Source organism: Lithobates pipiens, unplaced genomic scaffold (assembly GCF_037356315.1).
Source record: "Lithobates pipiens isolate NorthernLeopardFrog02 unplaced genomic scaffold, aLitPip1_a1.2 Scaffold_10, whole genome shotgun sequence".
Classification (NCBI taxonomy): Eukaryota; Metazoa; Chordata; class Amphibia; order Anura; family Ranidae; genus Lithobates; species Lithobates pipiens.
Genome location: NW_027507686.1, coordinates 165,279,522 through 165,300,373, shown reverse-complemented (window position 1 = coordinate 165,300,373; position 20,852 = coordinate 165,279,522). Strand labels below are relative to the sequence as shown.

General features: G+C 44.4%; 1 protein-coding gene across 2 annotated transcripts in view; it reads left to right on the top strand.

Moving 5' to 3' along the window:
- Positions 1-8,869: 8,869 nt before the first annotated feature.
- LOC143935335 (synaptotagmin-2-like) overlaps positions 8,870-20,852 on the top strand; it is a 147,527-nt gene continuing 135,544 nt past the window's right edge. The window contains exon 1 of one of the 2 annotated variants that reach the window (XM_077459139.1): positions 8,870-8,999. The gene's annotated coding sequence lies outside the window, so the exon portion shown is untranslated. The remainder of the gene's footprint in view (positions 9,000-20,852) is intronic. The other variant, XM_077459146.1, reaches the window with a different exon arrangement.

The window sequence follows — 20,852 nt, the reverse complement described above, 5'->3', positions numbered from 1 at the left end:
CACCAAGTACAAGCCAATTTGTAACAGGAAAATACTTGTACTTAAATACATTCAAGCCTAGTATGTCACAACTGTTGTGTACATTGCAAGGATTTTGGCAACCTCCATTGCTAAAACATTGTCACAGATAAAAGTAATCTTCAACTGAATTTTTTTTGTTATTTAAAAAAATGTATAGCTGTCTACAGATTGAAAGAGAAAAGTAATCTTTAACAGCACTTTAGAACATTAAAGTGGTAGTAAAGGCTTTTTTTAAGTTTATACCTGCAGGTAAGCCTATTATAAGAGCAGTAAATATCTCCTAAACTTGCTCTGTTTAGGAGATATTTATTTAAGCAGTGTCGGAGACGTCACCGGCGCATGCGCATTGTGCACTCAATGGATGGCATGCCGTTCATAGAGAGAGCCGTGCCACAGCTGTCACTCCCACGCACATGCACAAGAGTGACTTCATTGCGGCTCCGCCAATCAAACGGCAGCTGCACGCAAATCCTGAAGGAAGACCGGGTGAAGATGGAAGCTCTGTCAGCTGTAACAGTGCACCGCTGGAGGGTTCCTTTTAAGGTAAGTCTTTCATATTCTGCTAGTATGCCATGCATACTAGAACATTATGATATTCATTTGCAGGGAGAAGATTTTTTTCTTTTTTATTTGTGGTTTACTACCGCTTTTAAATGACAAAAATGGCCTGTGTAGTGATTAGGGTTGAGCGGACACCTGGATGTTCGACGGGTTCGGCCGAACTTCGCAAAAAAGTTTGAGTTTGGGACCCGAACTTGACCTGAACTTGACCCCGAACCTGAACCCGAACCCTATTGAAGTCAATGGGGACCCGAACTTTTGAGGACTAAAATGGCTCTAAAAAAGTAATGGAAAGGGCTAGAGGGCTAGAGGGCTGCAAATGGCAGCAAAATGTTGTTAAGAGCATGGCAAGTGCTCTGCAAACAAATGTGGATATCGAAATAACTTAAAATGACATAAAATACATACAAATAAAAAATAATATGCTGGAGGCCTTCTGAAGGGGTACAGGAAGTCATTAAGAACCTCAAATCTGTGCGACCACGGCCTCTTCCTCCGAACTACACAGGTCACCTGCATGACGTTGATTCCATGTGGGGTCGAGGACCTCATCGTCCTCCACATCATCTTCCACCCAGTCTTCACCCCTGCCCTCCTTGTTGGTCCGCACAATTGCGAAAGCAGCAGCAGTTGGCACCTGTGTTTCGTCATCATCCAAGACGTGCTGCGATGGTCCTCCCATGTACTCATATTCAAACATAAGTGGTTGGGCATCGGTGCACTCAATCTCTTCCACTTCTGGGGCAGGGCTAGGTGGATGGCCCTGGGAAACCATGGAAACCCTGCTAACAGAGTCATCAAAAAGCAGAAGAGACTACTGCATGATTTGGGGCTCAGACTGCTTGGCTGATTTGCAAGGGGGTGAGGTGAAAGACTGATGGACATCGGCTGCGGATGCCAACTCTGATCTTTCAGCAGTAGACTTGGTGGGAGACAATGTGAAGGAACTGGAGGCACTGTCAGAAAAGTCCGCTCATTTCGAGCGGGTCTCCAGGTAGGCGGGGCCCGCGAAGGAGACGTCGCTGGCCCCGCCGCCTGGTATAGACTTAAAGGGGAACCCCAACGCCGAAAAAAATCGGCGTGGGGGTCCCCCCCAAGTCCACAACAGACCCTTGTCCGAGCACGCTACCCGGCCGGCCAGGAAAGGGGGGGCGAGTAAGCGTCCCCCCCCTGAGCCGTACCAGGCCGCGTGCCCTCAACATGGGGGGTGCCTTGGGGAAGGGGGGGCCGCGCGGCCCCCCCACCCCAAAGCACCTTGTCCCCATGTTGAGGACAAGGGCCTCTTCCCGACAACCCTGGCCGTTGGTTGTCGGGGTCTGCGGGCGGGGGGCTTATCGGAATCCGGGAGCCCCCTTTAATAAGGGGGCCCCCGGATATCGGCCCCCCCACCCTATGTGAATGAGTATGGGGTACAATGTACCCCTACCCATTCACCTGTAAAATAAAAGTACAAAAAAAACACAACCACGTGGCACCAACCCATGTGACATAAACCCATGTGACACCGCCCCTTGTCCCTATATAAATGGCAGCGCAGCGCGTCCCTGGCATTGCGGCCAGAGAGATCGTCGAGTCAACATCTCCTGGTGGAGAAGAAGAAGAAGAAGAACGGAAGGCGGCGGCGGCGACAGAAGACCGAAGAGGGGGACAAGACCCCCGAAGTCAGAAGAAGAGGCCGGCGGCGAGGAAGAAAGCCGGACTCCTCCGCTAGCAAAAGAGCTACAAGAAGATAGCGGAGGAGTCCGGCGAGAAGACCCCCGAAGACGGAAGACCCCCGGAGCTGTGCAATAAAGTATTTTATCTCGTGTGTTGTGTTTTTTTTGTACTTTTATTTTACAGGTGAATGGGTAGGGGTACATTGTACCCCATACTCATTCACATAGGGTGGGGGGGCCGATATCCGGGGGCCCCCTTATTAAAGGGGGCTCCCGGATTCCGATAAGCCCCCCGCCCGCAGACCCCGACAACCAACGGCCAGGGTTGTCGGGAAGAGGCCCTTGTCCTCAACATGGGGACAAGGTGCTTTGGGGTGGGGGGGCTGCGCGGCCCCCCCTTCCCCAAGGCACCCCCCATGTTGAGGGCACGCGGCCTGGTACGGCTCAGGGGGGGGGACGCTCACTCGCCCCCCCTTTCCTGGCCGGCCGGGTAGCGTGCTCGGACAAGGGTCTGTTGTGGACTTGGGGGGGACCCCCATGCCGATTTTTTTCGGCGTTGGGGTTCCCCTTTAAGTCTATACCAGGCCGCGAAGGAGACGTCGCTGGCCCCGTCTACCTGGAGACGCGCTCGAAATGAGCGGACTTTCCTCCGCGTGTGTGGGCGAGTCTGTTCATTTCAAAAGTAGGGTGGATAGTACGGCGGACTTAGTACGCCGTATTAGTCCGCTGAAAAAGTGCCGTGTGTGGGCAAGTAGCCCGTTCGGACAGTCCGACGGACAGTCTGGCGGGAAGTCCGCCAGACTAAGTACGTCGGACATACCGCTACGTGTGTACGTGGCTTTAAACGTGCCTGATAAGTGGGGCATAGGTTATGATATTTTCTTTCCTCAAATTGCTGGATTTCAACAGTGTTGATTGGTGAATCCTGGCCAGCAGAACACATGATTATTGCTAGCTTCTATAACCACTGGCAGTAATCGCATGTAAGATCCAACAGGCTGGTTGTACCCAAGTTGATCAATGGATTGACTTGGGTACAGCCAGCCAGCCCACAGATGGATTAAACCTTGGCCTGTTCCTGCAAAATCACATGTTTTCCCATCACGCACAGGAATGTGCTTCCCTTGACACACAACAGTGCCATTGATGGCACCCCCTTACATCTGCTAATGCACACATTTTCATGGGCCTCAAACTGCATGGTGCCACAGCATCATGCGGTTTGGTGCAGGACATCTTTTGAAAAGAGTCAGGAACTTTTCCAATTTCCGGCATGTAAGGCAGCCTATTGAAATAAAAGGGCTGCCCTAAACACAGAAACGGGGGGCACACTAATGTTAGGAGGGGGCAGACTAATGTAAGGACGGGGCACACTAATGTAAGGAGGGGAGCACACTAATGTAAGGGGGCACAATAATGTAAAGAGGTAGGCACTATTATGTAAGGAGGGACTCTGATATATGATGGAGAATTCATGTAAGAAGAGACACTGATTATAAAGGGGTACAATGATGTAAGGGGGGACCTTACTTTAGGAGGGCACATTGATGTAAGGAAGGACTCCAGTGTAAGGTAGGACTGTGATATAAGGGAGGACTGTGATATAAGGTGGATTGCTGTGTGGAGGGAAGACCTCTTATGTAAGGATAGACTTTTTATGTCAGGGAGGACAAGGGCGACTCCCGATTTGAAGGGGAACTATTGATGTGAAGGGAGGGGGATTCTTGATGTAAGTGTGGACTCCTGAATTCTGATGGGAAGGTTGCTAAGTAGTCTATGAAAAGTTTGCTGAAAAACATATTTAATAGGAAGAGTTTTCCTTGTACTGAGTTTAATCGTGCCTGATAAGCGGGGCATAGATTATGCAATTTTCTTTCCTCAAAGCAAAATCCATGTTTTTTTTCCGACGGGTGTTGGCTCAAACTTGTCTTGCATACACATGGCACATAAAGTTGGTCGGAATTACGTAAAGAACATGGTGACATACAACACGTACGACAGCACTAGAAAGAGGACGTTCAATACCAAGTGCACCACCCTTTGGGCTCCTTCCGCTAATCTCGTGTTAGTAGAAGTTTGGTGACAGACAATTTGCACTTTTCAGCCTCCTCCTGCTCTTCAGTTTGTGCTTGTGGGTTCGTATTTCTATTACGTATTTGATTTTCAGTGAGTTCTTGTCCCTTCATTTCTGTTTTGTAGCTCCGGCCTTTGTTTTTCAGTGCTTTCTGTTATTTCGTTCTGACCAGCTGACTGTTTTGAAGCCATGAGGACCCTCACCCCAGACCAGAGGGTTTATAACTACCGTCTGGCCAGAGCCAAAAGAGTGGTGGAGAACGCCTTTGGGATAATGGCCAGCCGGTTCCGCCTATTCCTTACGCCAATCAACATGATGGAATATAAACTTAACCAGATAATCCTTGCATGCTGCATTCTACACAACTCTCTAAGGAGAAATTCAATGAACTATGTTGCCTCAGTTGGGCCTGAGGCCGGACTTCAACAACAAATCCTGACAGTGCTTGAAGCTGGCCATCCTGGCTTGCCCCCCCAAATCGCCTGCGAAGTAAGACAGAAGTATGTTGAGTACTTTGCGGGTTAGGAGCCATTGATATGCCAGAAACTGTTTAAGAAACATTTTATCCTAAATTTTTGAATTTAAACTGAAAGAAGATTTCCTTTGATTTACTGCCTGGGTTTCTTTTAGCTGTCTCCTAGGTTCTCCAATGGGCTTTTCTTTTTGGACATTTTCTTCAATAGTGCAAATGTAATTTATTTGATACATGAGGTGACAATCTCTTCTTCAGCGATTATTATGTTGTGGGTCTGCTACACACATCTTGTTTTTGTTGTTAATGTATGTAATGCATTACTGACAAAAATATTCATCCTTTTCAGCACATTGAATAATTTTGTGAAGTCAAGAAAATGGCCTGATTGTGGCAAAATTAGAAAGCACTGTGGGTGTTATTTACTAAAGGAAATTCCACTTTGCACTGCAAAAGTGCACTTGAAACTGCACTTGAAACTGCACTGAAAGTGCACTTGAAACTGCACTGAAAGTGCACTTTTAGTGCAAAGTGGATTTGCCTTTAGTAACTAACCCCCATTGTCAGTGTAAAAACCAACTTACTACAAATTTTCCTATTGAGCATTGAAAGAAGAAGCCACACATTGCTGAGTAGAAAACATTTTACTCAAAGCACGTTCACATGTGCGTTAAAAAAAGAGTTTTGGAACAAATCAACATCTTTGGTGTATAACTTTTTTTTTCACATTGTAAATATCCTTTTTTGGTTAAACAGGCATGTTTCAAAGCATAACATACACAACTCAGGACCTTACAAAGTTCAACTTTGATAAAGTGAAGGCAATATCAGACATTAGTATGTCCAAACTGTGTTGATATTGCCTTCATCAGATGGGGTGATGTCACCCCTGTAAAAGACAAATTTTTAAGATGCACACAAATTGGGATTCAAACTGGGGATTTCCCTCCTGATCCCATGCCTAAAGTCAACATGTGCTAGCTCCCATCATGGGGGATCAATGGACGTGTTTTGGGGGTGCAACACCTTCCTCTCACCTAATTGAGTTGCGAGGAAGGGGTTGCACCCACAAAACGTGTACATTGATATCCCGTGATGGCAGATAGCACATGTTGACACACCGTGTGCATATTCAAAATTTGGCTTTTAAAATACTTTAGAATTTTTTTTTCTATGCAAAAATACACGATAAAACAGTAAAATTTGTGTGTGATTTATGTTCTGCCTAAAACATCAATGATGTGCTTCATTTTTTTGTTGAACATCATTGATGTTTTCCTTATATTTTCTAAATCACAAATGCACCCCATTCTCTCCCCGATGAGGATCTGGGCACTTTCACTGGTGAAATGAGATTCTTCCACAACATCCACATCATCTAAAAGAAAAAAAAAACACACCATGTATTAGAAATATGCAGGAATAGATATCTCTTACCTGAAGCTGTGGTCTATTGTGGTGACAATTTCACCCACTTCATAAACCTCTCCCTCCTCATCCTCTGCTTGTGGTTTTGTGATTTTCCCTTCTTCAGGAGGTGGGGGCTCCCTGGTGTCCTCAGACGTCCCGAGTCTTTTCTCCCCTATGTGAAAAAAAATAGGTATACTTAGCACACAGATATTGGAGGGCAGAAATAGGAATAAGAAACATTGCTTGGAAGTGTCATATAATTGTCTGTTTTTGCAGAGTTCCAAGCTGAAGAACATTTTATTTCCTTTCTAAAGCTGGAATACTTACCTTTTTTGTTAAAGTATCACACATGTAGAGACCCCTAGTATCCACTGGAGCACCTGTGTGGGACACCCTAAAAAGTTTGATTCTGTTGTTCCACACTAGTGCTCCTGCGTCCAGATGTGTAAACAGCTACTGAGTGTCCGCTCCTTACACTGAATCAAGTTTGCATTTCATTCTAGTTACAAACCCATCTACACAACAAATTTATTTTAATACAAATAGGCCTGAACAAATGGCGGAACATTTCTTTTTAAAGTCAGCAGCTACAAACATCGTATCATGTCCCGGCACCACCATCCTCACTAAGGGAAACAGGCAGTGGAGCCTTGTGGCTTCACTGTCTGTTTCCTACTGCGCATGCGCGAGTCGCACAGCGCTTTGTGAATGGGGTGCACTGTGTTCTGGGACACACACGTGCTGGAAATGGAGGAGGGCCAATGCCTCTTATGTGAAGAAGTGATCTTGCAAGCCCTAAATAAGGGGTTGAGGGTCAAACTCACAAGCCAAAGCCACTTTGTGAGTTGAACCATGGTCCTCCTCCTCCTTCTCCACTTCCTGCCGCAACTCCAACACCAGAGCCACAGCCTGGAAGGAACCATGTAAGGAAGACCAGAGAGTGATGGCCTGGGGTCAGTCTGGTCTGACAAACGATGCAGGCTGTTTTATGACTACAGTCTGGGGACAGATATGTCATCTGCTGCTGTTCCTGATCTCTTGTAGTCCTAGACTGGATTGTGCTCACTATTATGTGGACTCCTCAGGTGTCAGAAACCATGAAACAGACTGAGACAGAAGTACAATCAAATCACACTTGTTTGTTTATTAATAAAAATAAAAATGTAAATAGAAAAAAGCGTAGTCAAGCATAGCCAGAGTCCAGTAGCCAGATCGGGTAGTCAGCCAGTCCAAAGTTCATTAACCAGATCGGGTAATCAGCCAGGCCAGAAGTCAGGGATCCAAGGAGAGCAACTGCAAGCAGGATAAGAAGCCAGGAGGGATGTCAGCAAGCCAGTCTTGAAACAAACAGCAGGAGATGGTTCCTTATGATGTGACCAACGCGAAGGCAAAGGAAAAAGTGAGCTGGAAGGCTTTAAATAGGCAGGTCAGACGAGCATCATCGGGAACAGCTGGTAACTGTGGAAAGAGAAGAAAGCTGGCAATTAGCCAACAGCTGAGTGGCCAGCCCAGAGGAGGAAGGGTTAAGCCAGCCCTGACATCAGGCCACCAATTTTGGCTGGCAAATAGTTGATGTGTGCCCTGGGGTACAAAGGTTTTGCCAATTTCAGCAGTTTCTCCAGCGTTGCCTTCCTCTTTATTTTGTTATGACCCAGAATAAATGGCTATTTATTTTTCACAAATACCTGCCTATGTGTTTTACTTAAAAAAGGACAGTTTGTGTGTGAGTAGGCAGGTACATTTCCTAAATACAATGTCAAATTAACAAGGGACACCAACCTCCTTGAGGTTAAACAATACAAGATAATAATGGTGTTGTGGTAACTTGACACACAAAACGAGAAATAATATTATGGAGAGCACTAGAAAAAAAAATTATAAATCTCAATCTTGATAAAAAAAAAAAAAAAAAATTCGAAACTTTATTATGGAGATCTGACGAAAAAAATGAATATTATTCATGAGATCACGAGAAATAATAAAGCAATCATTTTGTGAGAACTCTGTGTGAATATGAGCAGCAAAACAACTTAATTCTTCTAGCATTCTAAAGAAGGGAATGCGCTGCATTAAACTATTAAAAAAATTGTAGCGTGACGAATGTGCTATTTCCATTACAAACAGTAGTTTTTCCAGACCGAGCGCTTCCATCTCATAATTTATTCTGAGCATGTGTGGCACTTTGTGCTTTGAAATTGTGTGCACATGATCGAAATTTCCGCAAACGGATTTTGTTGTCAGAAAATTTGAGAACCAGATCTCAAATTTTGTGCGTGCGGAAATTCCGATGGAAACTGTCCGATGAAGCCTACACACGGTTGGAAATTCCGATAAAAGGCTCCCATCGAACATTTTCCATTGGAAAATCCCACCGTGTGTACGGGGCATAAGAGTAGCATGTTTTCTCTGCGGCTGGTTGTAAGTGCGGGAATCGCTGCAATTCTATCCACCCACAGCCACGTGCATAGGTACAGTATGAACCTAGAGTTTTCTAGTGTGTATACTCTTGGAAGTCATCGGCTTCATAGAAAAAAGTAATCACTTTAATGTCTATGAGATTGTTTGATGTATGGGTATTTCTGGGTATAGAACTATATAGCCTGAAAAATAGTTAAGCTGTGATTGCCTGAGGGCAGAGTTTGCTGCAGATCTGCTTCTCAGGAAGGAGTTATCAGGTGTGTTTAAAGTAAGTAGGACAGGTTAAACTTGTTGATCTTGTGTGCTGCGCCACAAAGGTAGTGCATATGCCATATACAGCTGACACGAGAACATGTTCCTGGCTGGGTATGCAATAATACATGGAAAGGTACTGTATCTGATTGTTTGTTAAATGTAATCTTTATGGTGGTTGCTATGATTTCTTAATTGTGATATTTTCTACACATTAAAAATCATTAGTCTTTCAGTAATTTGAGACTAGCAGTGTCAGCTGCTCAGAACAAGAGTGGGAATACATTGTGTTTATGTAAATTCAGCAACCTGTCTGGAGATCTAATCTATTCTATTTTATCTATCTCTGTATTTAGAGGGTGGAATTACAGCCATAACTGGACACTTGCTTTGTGATATTGGCTGCAAAAAAATTGTGTCTAGTTTTCATAAATCTTGTTTTGATGCAAAATAGAACTAAGCTTATGGCATAATATACTCTTAGCCCTTGTACACACGGTCGGAGAATCCGTCAGAATGTGTCTTTTCGGACCGTGTTGTCGGATAATCCGACTGTGTGTGGTATGCATCGGACTGATTCCGTCGGAATATCCGTCGGACCCAATTTTCCAACTTGTTGGAAATATTTCCCGACCAACTGGGCCGATCGGACATACTCCGATCATGTGTAGAGAATTTTGATCGGACCAAGTGCCACGCATGCTCAGATCAAATTCCTACATCAAAGCTATTGGCTACTAGCCTGAATGTAGTCCCATCGTAATGAAATTACGCCATCACGTTCTGAAAGATCGGATTTTTCGACAACTTTGTCCGACCGTGTGTATGCAACAGTTTCGAACAAGATCCGACAGACAAAATCCGACGGATTTGGTTGTCGAAATCTCCGACCGTGTGTACAGGGGCTTAAAAATGAGTAGTATGTAGCACACAAGATTCACTCCTTTTTTCATTGGATTCAATTTGGAAAATGTGTGAATGCTGGGTGAAAGTTGTGTGAAACCATTCATAAATAGACTCCACTCTGCTCTTAGACCCCTTTCACACTGAGGCAATTTTTAGGCATTTTAGCGCTAGAAATAGCGCCTGTAAAGCACCTGAAAACTGCCTCCCATTCTCTGCAATGGGTGCTTTCACACCAGGGCAGTGCGCATGCAGGATGTTCGGTAAAGTCGTGCAAGTAGCAAAACGCCCCTGACCATTGCAATGAAAAGTGCTTCTGAAGCGCCGCAACACAGGAGATTTTAACCCTTTCTTTAGGGTTAAAAGCATCCAGCTAGAGGCTGAAAAGCAGCGCAAAAGTGCTTAAACTGCGATAAAGTGGCCACAGCCCCGGTATGAAAGGGGTCTTAGGCTGACCATACATAATAGAATTTTCTTATTCAATTTTCCTTTAGATTTACCAAAACCATATAATATGAGGTCAAACCTAAACACTTTAAATTTGTATGCAATCAGGCAGGCCCTTGCACTGCATAATTGAAGTTAAATCTAAAGGAAATTTAATGAAAAAATTGTATAATGTATGAATAGCCTTCTTATGTGATCTCATAGCTAAATTTATTTGTGCTTGAAAGCCAAGTCAAAAAACACGTGACTTGTTCCAAAACAATTACCTTTGTTCTTATTAAAGTACTGTGTCAAGGAAAGAATGTTTTGTTAAAGCTGAACACCAGGCAAGCAACTAAATGCATATGTTTTAACTACCAAAGGTTCTGTAACTGTGTTCGGCCAGTCTTGTAATCCAGGAATCCCTGTTTTACAGCAAAGCCAGGTCAGTGTCTATACTGCAGTTACAGTTTGGCCAAGGATTGGCAAACATATAAAAGAAAAACTGATGGAGCTGGGGGGACTCAAGCTGCTGAGCCTTGCTTTTCTTTGTCTAACTTAGGAGATACCCTTACTACTTTTTGTTCCCCTCTTTTCACCTATTCTCCTTGTGGCCCCATAATTGGGCCTCTGATGGGGGGCTGCCTACTTAGTACATCTAGGGGGGTCTCCCTCCATTACACTCCCCCTTTTTTTCTCTCCCTTGGGCCTCATGCACACTGGCTTTTTTACAGCTGCTGTTTTGGGCGTCAGGCGTTTTTTTTTCTAAAGCCAGTAATCTCCCCAGCAGGTTATCAGCGTTATTGGCAGGGGCGTTTTCCGGCTGGAAAAACCCCCCAGAACTACTGAGTTTGAAGAAGAGTGTTTTTTAGCTGTAAAACGCAGCAAAACACGGTTATCCGGGGGTTTATGAGTGTATTTGAGCCTCAAGCTATTGTGGGAATATAGTTTTGCTAAAAAACGCAGAAAGCGCTAATGTAAAAACGCGGCAAAACTCTTATTTGTAACGCACCATTCTACAGCTAATGCTACTGGCATTTTTATAACGTCCAGTGTGCATGAGGCCTTATAGTTGTAGTTCAGTTTTACAGTCCAATGGCTCCAGATACTCTATTGTCCCACTGCCAATCTGCTAATAGGTTCTGATGCAACCCACTTTTGTCTCTACCTCCCCAGGATTATTGGGGGAACATAGTCCATGATGGGGTTTTTTTTTTTTTCGATAAATGTGCTGTTATGTGTAAGTTTTAAAGTTGTATATCTCCCAGTAATTGCGATGTACCGAGCACCTTTGTATTTAATTTGTCTGATTATATTGCAACACTTTGTTCCTTAATTGTTCTTATTTTTGGAATGGAAAACAAAAACAAAAAACAGCAGAACATTGATGAAGTCATCCCTGATAGGCTGTCCAGCATTGCGCAAAGGACTAGAGTTATAGTGACCTGTTTACCAGTATCCTGTTAGTACAAAATTTGCCTGTGAAAAACACCATTGTGTTTACAGAAATTCTATAGTTGCAGCCTACAATTTCATTTTATAACATCCGCATTGTAATAGCAATATCAACAATAATTATTTTCAGACTATCCAATATAGAATAAGCTTACTTGAAAAATCTCCTTTCATGTTGTGGATGCTGCCTGTCTGCTGACCATCTCTATCCACAACTTCCTGGATCCCCTGCATGCATTTCAACTTCTCCTCTGCAGTTTACTTTCAATTTTTTTAACCACTTTGTATCCAGGCCAATTCTGACATTTCTCTCCTACGTGTAAAATTCATAATTTTTTTGCTAGAAAATGACATAGAACCCCCAAACATTATATATGTTTTTTTTTAGCAAAGACCCTAGAGAATACAATGGCGGTCGTTGCAACTTTTTTATCTCGCACGGTATTTGCATAGCAATTTTTCTAACACGTTTTTTTTCTGAAAAAAAACAGTTTCATGCTTTAAAAAAAAAAAAAAACAGTAAAGTTACCCACATTTTTTTGCATAATGTGAAAGAGGAAGATACGCTGAGTAAATAGATACCCAACATGTCACGCTTCAAAATTGCATGCGTTCGTGGAATGGCGCCAAACGTTGGTATTAAAAAATCCCCATAGGCGACGCTTGAATTTTTTTTTACTGGTTACATGTTTTGGGTTACAGAGGAGATCTAGGGCTAGAATTATTGCTCTCACTCTAATGTTCGCGGCGATACCTCACATGTGTGGTTTGAACACCGTTTTCATATGTGGGCGGGACTTACGTATGCGCTCGCTTCTGCGTACGAGCTCACAGGGACAAGGGCGCTTTAAAAAAAAATTGTTATTGTTAATTTTCTTTAATTTTTTTAGTTTGACACTTTAAAAAAAAAAAAAAAAAAAAGTGATTACTTTTATTCCTATTACAAGGAATGTAAACATCCCTTGTAATAGGAATATGGCACGATCGGACCTATTTACAGTGAGATATGGGGTCAATAAGACACCATATCTCACCTCTAGGCTGGGAAGCCTAAAATAAAAAAAAAAAAAAAAAACGATCCTGGCTTCCCAGCCAAAGCGGCGCCGTTAATTTGAATGCAGAGGCCGGGCGTGACGTCATAACATCGCACCCGGCCTCCAAACGATCATAGCGACTCCGGGGGACCATCTGGTCTGCCGGAAATCTCTATGATATCATCCGGGGGCCGGCGGATCCTGTGACCGACTCACCGATGGAAGCGGTGAGTCGGTACAAGCACCAGAGGGCGGCCAGAGGGGGGGGGCGTCCTCTCCCGCCGCCCATAAGAACGATCAAGTGGCGGAACAGCCGCTATGATCGTTCTTATGGTGCAGGGAATCGCCGGCTGAAAATGCCGATATCTGAATGATGTCTGTAACCTTAGGCATCATTCAGATATACCACCACAAAGCCCACGACGTCATATGACGTAGCTTGGGCGCCAAGTGGTTAAGGACTACATGTCCCATGGTACCTTGCTGCCTGCAATCAGTGATTCCTGTACTGATTCTGCCTTCTGAAACTTCTCCCAGCACCTCTGTAGTTCAGAAGACAGGCTCTGTAAAATGTGTGATACAGCGGTTCCTACACAAGACACAGTGACTATATGTCACAGAATTCCAGGAAGTAAATGTGTGAGACTCTTTAGGTGTACAGGCTTTCAACTGGCACATAGAGAAGTTGTCACATGGCACAGAGTCATGGGCAATAGACTTAAGTCCTTTTTATTAGCTTAAAGTCATTCTAAAGTCAGAAGTTTTGTTATCTTGATGCCTGCTATGCATTAAAGAGGAAGTAAAGTCCCATGCATATATTTTACCTATAGGTAAACCTATAATAAGGCTTACATATGGGTACTGTAAATATCTCCTAAACGTGCACCATTTAGAAGATATATACTGTATATGCAGCCAATTACATCATCTGTGCTTGTGCTCCGAAGCAAGGACCACCTTTGCTGTTTTTTCCTTTCAGAAGCCTGTGCCGTGACCGGCAGATTCCCACATGCATGTGGACCGCGTCCATGGACCTGGAAGGAAGACGAGTGGAGAGCTCTGGGCCTCAATCCCATCCTTTTTTAAAGCCAATTAGAGCCTTGGGCTCTAATCACATGCTTCTAAAAAAAAAGAAAAAAACCCCATTGGAATACATGCATCAGGTGCCTTGCGTATGGCCTGGCTGCCACTGTGGACCTTCTGACTTTGGCATGGCACTATGTCCTTACTGCAGAATAGGATGGAAATCTTGTAGAATCATGGGAGTTTGGTTCATACAGTGGTGTGAAAAAGTGTTTGCCCCCTTCCTCATTTCCTGTTCCCTTGCATGTTTGTCACACTTAAGTGTTTCGGAACATCAAACCAATTTAAACAATAGTCAAGGACAACACAAGTAAACACAAAATGCAATTTGTAAATTAAGGTGTTTATTATTAAAGGTGAAAAAAAATCCAAACCATCATGGCCCTGTGTGAAAAAGTGATTGCCCCCTAAACCTAATAACTGGTTGGGCCACCCTTAGCAGCAACAACTGCAACCAAGCGTTTGTGATAACGTGCAATGAGGCTTTTACAGCGTCCTGGAGGAATTTTGGCCCACTCATCTTTGCAGAATTGTCCTAATTCAGTTACATTAGAGGGTTTTCGAGCATGAACGGCCTTTTTAAGGTCATACCACAACATCTCAATAGGATTCAGGTCAGGACTTTGGCTAGGCCACTCCAAAGTCTTCATTTTGTTTTTCTTCAGCCATTCGGTGGTGGACTTGCTGGTGTGTTTAGGATCATTGTCCTGCTGCAGAACCCAAGTTCGTTTCAGCTTGAGTACACGAACAGATGGTCGGACATTCTCCTTCAGGATCTCTTGGTAGACAGCAGAATTCATAGTTCCTTTTATCATGGCAAGTCTTCCAGGTCCTGAAGCAGCAAAACAGCCCCAGACCATCACACTACCACCACCATATTTTACTGTTGGTATAATGTTCTTTTTATGAAATGCAGTGTTCCTTCTACGCCAGATATACTTGGACACACACCTTTCAAAGAGTTCCACTTTTGTCTCATCGGTCCACAGAATGTTGTCCCAAAAGTCTTGGGAATCATCAAGATGTGTTGTGGAGAAATTGAGACGAGCTTTGATGTTCTTTTTGCTCAGCAGTGGTTTTCTCCTTGGAACTCTGCCATGCAGGCCATTTTTGCCCAGTCTTTTCCTGATGGTGGAGGCATGAACGCTGACCTTAACTGAGGCAAGTGAGGCCTGCAGTTCCTTGGACGTTGTTGTGGGGTCTTTTGTGACCTCTTGGATGAGTCGTCGCTGCGCTCTTGGGGTAATTTTGGGCGGCCGTCCACTCCTGGGAAGGTTCACCACTGTTCCATGTCTTCGCCATTTGTGGATAATGGCTCTCACTGTGGTTCGCTGGATTCCCAAAGCTTTGGAAATGGCTTTATAACCCTTTCCAGACTGATAGATCTCAATTACTTTCTTTCTCAATTGTTCCTGAATTTCTTTGGGTCTCGGCATGATGTGTAGCTTTTAAGGAACTTCTGGTGGACCTTACTGTGTCAAGCAGCTCCTATTTAAGTGATGCCTTGATTGTGAACAGTTGTGGCAATAATCAGGCCTGGGTGTGGCTAGAGAAATTGAACTCAGGTGTGGACAACCACAGTTATAGTATGTTTTAACAAGGGGGGCAATCACTTTTTCACACAGGGCCATGATGGTTTGGATTTTTTTTCACCTTTAATAATAAACACCTTCATTTACAAATTGCATTTTGTGTTTACTTGTGTTGTCCTTGACTATTGTTTAAATTGGTTTGATGTTCCAAAACACTTAAGTGTGACAAACATGCAAAGGAACAGGAAATGAGGAAGGGGGCAAACACTTTTTCACACCACTGTATCTGTGCTGTTAGAATACTGGAGAGGTGTGTCCATAAACAGTGACAATTTTTATCAGGTTGGATTATCGAAGGGGGTTGTTCATTTTCTGTGGTTACATTGTGTAATGTTTTGTGGCTAAGAGGGATACAAATAGTGTTTAGAGAAATTCATTTTTACATGGTGAGTTCACCCAAAATCATTTTTTTATAGATGGAATCTGATGGGCTGATGCTTTTTATGTCCTAGGGCCCATTCACACCGTTGTACTGTTGGCGTAATAAGTTTTGGCTTCTCTTCGAATGGCACTCCAAAGCACCTTGGTTTTGGTGGTTTTTAGTTAAAATGATTATGCAGTTAAGAAAGTTACAGGTGAACTTTCACTCTGATTGCATAGGTAGTTGGACCAGAAGTAGGATGATGGTGAAAATATGGTTAGAAAGCAGCAGAAGAGGCACAGCAAGCAGAATGCAAGAAGTGGGGAGATCTTACACTGCAGGCCCTCAGGTTCAGCTTTCTCTGCCTGTCAGGTGGAAGCACCCTCCCCAAAATGCACCCCTGTCATGTATCCCAGGCTCCCCTTGCCCAGTTGCGGGCCCGGGACTGACATAGCGGGTGCTGCTGGATAGAGGGGAGGGAGCAGAGCTGACACAGGTCCACTCTCCTCCCCTCCTTATTGCTGACTCATAAAGCAACATGTTTGACGTCACTTCCGGGTCCATCTGTCAGCGTCCCCTGCTAGCATGGCCAGTAAAGAACCGCATTGCAGTACAATCAGTGGAGCACAGTCTTCTTATAAATATGTTACCAAAAAATTCATCACATAGGGGGCTTTTGTCCCCAATGTGATGGGGGTAAAAAAGGTAAAGTGGATGTAAACTCAATTTATGAAATTTGACCTGGGCACATATATCCGTAGTGTTTACTTTTCCCTCTCCAAAGCTCTGAGTCCCGTGTCTTTCTGCTGCTCCGTTCTTCTGTTATCAGCATGATAACTGCTGACAAGCTCTTCAACACAGGAGATAAAACCAGCTGAAAATTTGTGTCAGGGAGGTTGCTATAAATAGATTAGCAGAGAGCTTGTCTATTCACAGTAGATCTCTGCAAGTATCTCCATACCTCTGCCTATGTGGAGGGGTGGGGGGGGGGGTGCCTTTCCTCCAATCAGCTGTCACACAGTGCATGCCCAGAATCTCCTCTCACTGCTGCTGAAAGAGGGAGTACAATTCTAACACAATGTTCACTTTCCAAAGAATATAGAAACCAGAAGACAGCAGATATATATGTAAACTTATGTAAGGAGATTTGTTTAATCTCTGTGACTGTTCACTTCACTGGGTATAGGAGAGGGCTTACATCCACTTTAAGTAACATACTTTTTTTTACAATTTACAAATTTACACCCAAGCACATAAAATCCCCCCCCCCAAAAATTTTTTGAGCCCCCCACCCCCACATATATACATGTACGAAGGTAAATGCGCTTGTCAGGGGTGTCAACGCATGAAAAAATTGATTGCGATACACATTACATATCGCTGCGCACATTGGAGTGAGAGCAACATTTTTAGGAATAGACCTCCTCTGTAACGCTAAACTGATGACATATAGGGGGCTTTTAAAGTGTTTCCTGTACAAAATGTAGTTTGTTGCCATTTCACGGGCAGATCCAAATTTAAGGATTAACATGTTCGTTATCTATTTATTCAGTGCAACCTTGTCTTTTATATTTTACCAAAAAATTGGGTACTTTACTGCGTTGGTGTTCCCTAAAATTAACATATACTTATACTAATATTATACTAATATTATATGAAAATTGGAACTACCACTATTTTATTCTCTAGGGCAGCAGTTCTCAACCTGTGGGTTGCGACCCCATCGGGTTGAATGCCGATTTGCCAGGGGTCGTCAAACCCTGAGCTGTTCCTGGAGCCCGTGCCGCCTCTTCACGACTGCCCAGCAGGGCTGTCCCTGGAGCCTGCTGGGCTGTTCCTGGTGAGGAACATTAAGTAGGAGGGGCTGGGGGAGACCCTATCTCCTGATTTAGGCATAGGTGTCACTTCTGCGAGACACCACAGAGCTGGACACACAGTGAGTAACACTGCCTGTGATTATAGTTGCCATTAAAAGTCCCCACTACAGTACTCAGATCAGCAAATGACCTTGATCAAGAGCACCTAAGTTGGCTGATCAGAACTCCCTCCCCAACAAGGAGCAAGAGAAAGAATAAAAAGAGAGAATACATGGAAGAGAGAGGTAAAGAGGGGGAGGAACAAAGAAAAAGGGAGAGAAAGAATAAGAGAGAAAGTAAGATGGAGAGAGAGAGAGAGAGAGATGGGGGAAAAACAAGAAATTAGGATAGAGAGGGAGAAAAGGGAAAGAAAGGAGACCAAAGAGAGAGGGGGGTACATCCTAAAATGTACCATAAGGGGTTTTAATACTGTACTAGTGGAAGGGACTTGGGGAGCACTAAATATCTGTTACACACTGGGGCTGCAGCCGAGCTAGTGCTAAAGCACTGCTCGTTTTAGTGGTGCTTTAGCGCTGTTTAAGCATTGCTTTTCGGCCGCTAGCAGGACATTTTTACCCCAAAGAAGGGGTTAAAAACTGTCGTGTTGTGACTCTTCCGAATCGTTTTTCGGGCGCTTCATTGCAATGGGCAGGGGCGTTTTGGGAGCGCTGTATACAGCACTCCCAAACCACCCAAAGATGCTGCTTGCTTGACTTTTTCTAATGTCCTGCAAGTGCACCACCTGGGTATGAAAGCACCCATTGCAGAGAATATGAGGCAGTTCTCAAGCGCTTTACAGGCACTATTTCTAGTGCTAAAACACCTACAAAACTGCGTCAGTGTGAAAGGAGTCTAAGGGAAGTAAAAAAAAAGCATTAAGATAAAGGACTTTCTTTCCATCCAGCAATCATATAGAGGGGGTGGAATGGGGAGAAATTTACCCTGTAGAGGAGCTCTAACCACTTCTTACCAAATCCTGGCATCCCTTTTATTGGAGCTATTATACCTGCGGGGCGAGAAGATCTGCCTGATCAAATGACCACAGTAATTGACAGCTCAGTCTCCATGCTGGGAGCCAGAAGTGAGCGCGCTCAGAGCACAGAAACCTCTGCCACCAGTGGTGTCGGGAGGGGGGGCTAATGGGGCTGGAACCCCGAGTGGGCCCCCAAAAACCCCCGGTTCTTGGGCATTCACAATTCTGTTATTAGTCCCGAGCCCGAGCGGGGACCGATCTGACTCGGATTGTGGCCGAGTGACATAGCAGGTCTAGCCTTTTGAAGCCTGCAGCTCCTATGATGGACGTCCCACTGGTCCAATGTCAGGACCGTGGGACGCGTGATGTCCATCATAGGCTCCAGAAGGCAGGAATTACAATGCGGCCGCGTCGAGCACTATGAGAGCAGATGGCTCTCCTCTCCTGTCTCTGCCTGCCTGCTGTCTCTTGGGATGGGCACACCGCACACTATGGCTGTGCTGCAGGAGGTCACGGTCACCTGAAGTCTGAAGTGTAATGGTCAGGTAGGTCAATGCATGTCAGTGTGGGTCAGGTAGGTCAGTGTAGGTCAGTTTTGGTCAGCATTGATGGGCACTGGTAAGCCAGGCAGCAACCAGCAAGTGAGCTTATACCCCCCCCCCCCCCCACCGCCACACCCCCCCCCCCCCCATGTCGGGCTCGGACTTTGAGCTGTAGCCCCTGGTCTTTTTCCCACATAGCAACACCCTTGTCTGTGCCACCCAAGTATGCATGTGGGCGTTAAAGCCCAACCTTATTGCTGCCATACATATGTGTTAAGTGGGTGGCAACAGGTTAAAAGAAGATATACAGACAGAGGCTTTACCAATACTAAAAAAGAAAACTATACTAAACAAAACAAGTTTTGTCTTAATACGCACCTGAAACTTTGAAACACTGAATGGCCATTTGGGTATAATTTCAGGTTTCCTTTTCCTAATCTTTACATTTGGCAGATAAAGGGTTTACAGTAGAAAGGAAATAATCTTTTTATTGTAGGTCTGTGTACCTGAAGGGTGGTTTCTTTTTCTTTGTTGTAGATTATGCTTCCCTGCAGATAAAGTCCACAGAGCACATATGGTATGTGGCGCTACTACACAATTAATAGGTAAACAATGTACCGTACTAATAGATTGGTCTGTAATGGAGTCAGGTGTTACCGCCATTGTATCAGGTTGTGTAATCCCGAGGCCTAGCTATGCAGCCCAAACTACATTCATTTTAAATAATGGCTTTTAAACTGAATGTGGTATTTTCAATGTTTTTTCAATCATGCATGTATAAATGATACAAGAGATGTAATTAATTGTATTAGTTAATTTAATTAATTGTGCTAGTTAGAAACCTCTTTTTAATTTTCTTTATCTATATACCTGCATTCACACCTGAGCAGAGCAAGGGCAAGGAGGGGAGAGCCATTTTATTGGAGGATAGAAGTTCTTCAGGCATAAAAGTACACACATAAAGCCTTTAGGCCCCATTCACACTTTGTAGCTCAAAGCTCCAAAATGCTCAGCATCCAAACTCCAATGTAGTACAATGGTAATTGGTGACTGTTCGCACATAGGAGCTCAGAAGCCTGCAACTCAAAACATTCTATGCATGAAGGTAAAAAAACCTCTCCTCATTGTCTGAGACAGCAGCCAGTGAGCCAATAATGAGAGAGCAGGGGGTGGGGCAGAGCTCTGTGTCTTATGGATGCATAATGCAGGGTTTGGGAGTGAGGACGGGGGGGGGGGGACCCGAGAAGAGGAGGATCAGGGCTGGTATGTGCAAAACCATTGCACAGAGCAGGTAAGTATAACATGTTTGTTATTTAACCACTTCCATCTGGCCTATAACAGAATGACGGCCGGGGGGTGGTTCTGTTAGTCCAGCAGGATAACATGCTAGTCTAACACACTGCATTCTAACACACAGCATCTCCGATCGTGGTATGGAGCCTCTGACAGAGGTTCCTTACCACGTGTTCAGCTGTGACCAATCACAGCTGATCATCGCGTGAACCAGCAGGTGCCAGTAAATCGCATTCCTCGATTCGCACTGACAGGGAGAGCAGATCGGCGGCTCTCCCTGTCAGAAGGGGGTCTGTGCTGATAATCAGCACATTAATTATCAGCACAGCTCAATCAGATGTGCCACTACAGCTGGCAATAAGGTGTCCATCAGCTGCCAGTCAGTGCCCCATCAGAAACCGATGTAGGTGCCCATATCAGTGCCAATCAGTGCCAATCAGTGCCCAGCAGTAATCCTTATCAGTGCTGCCC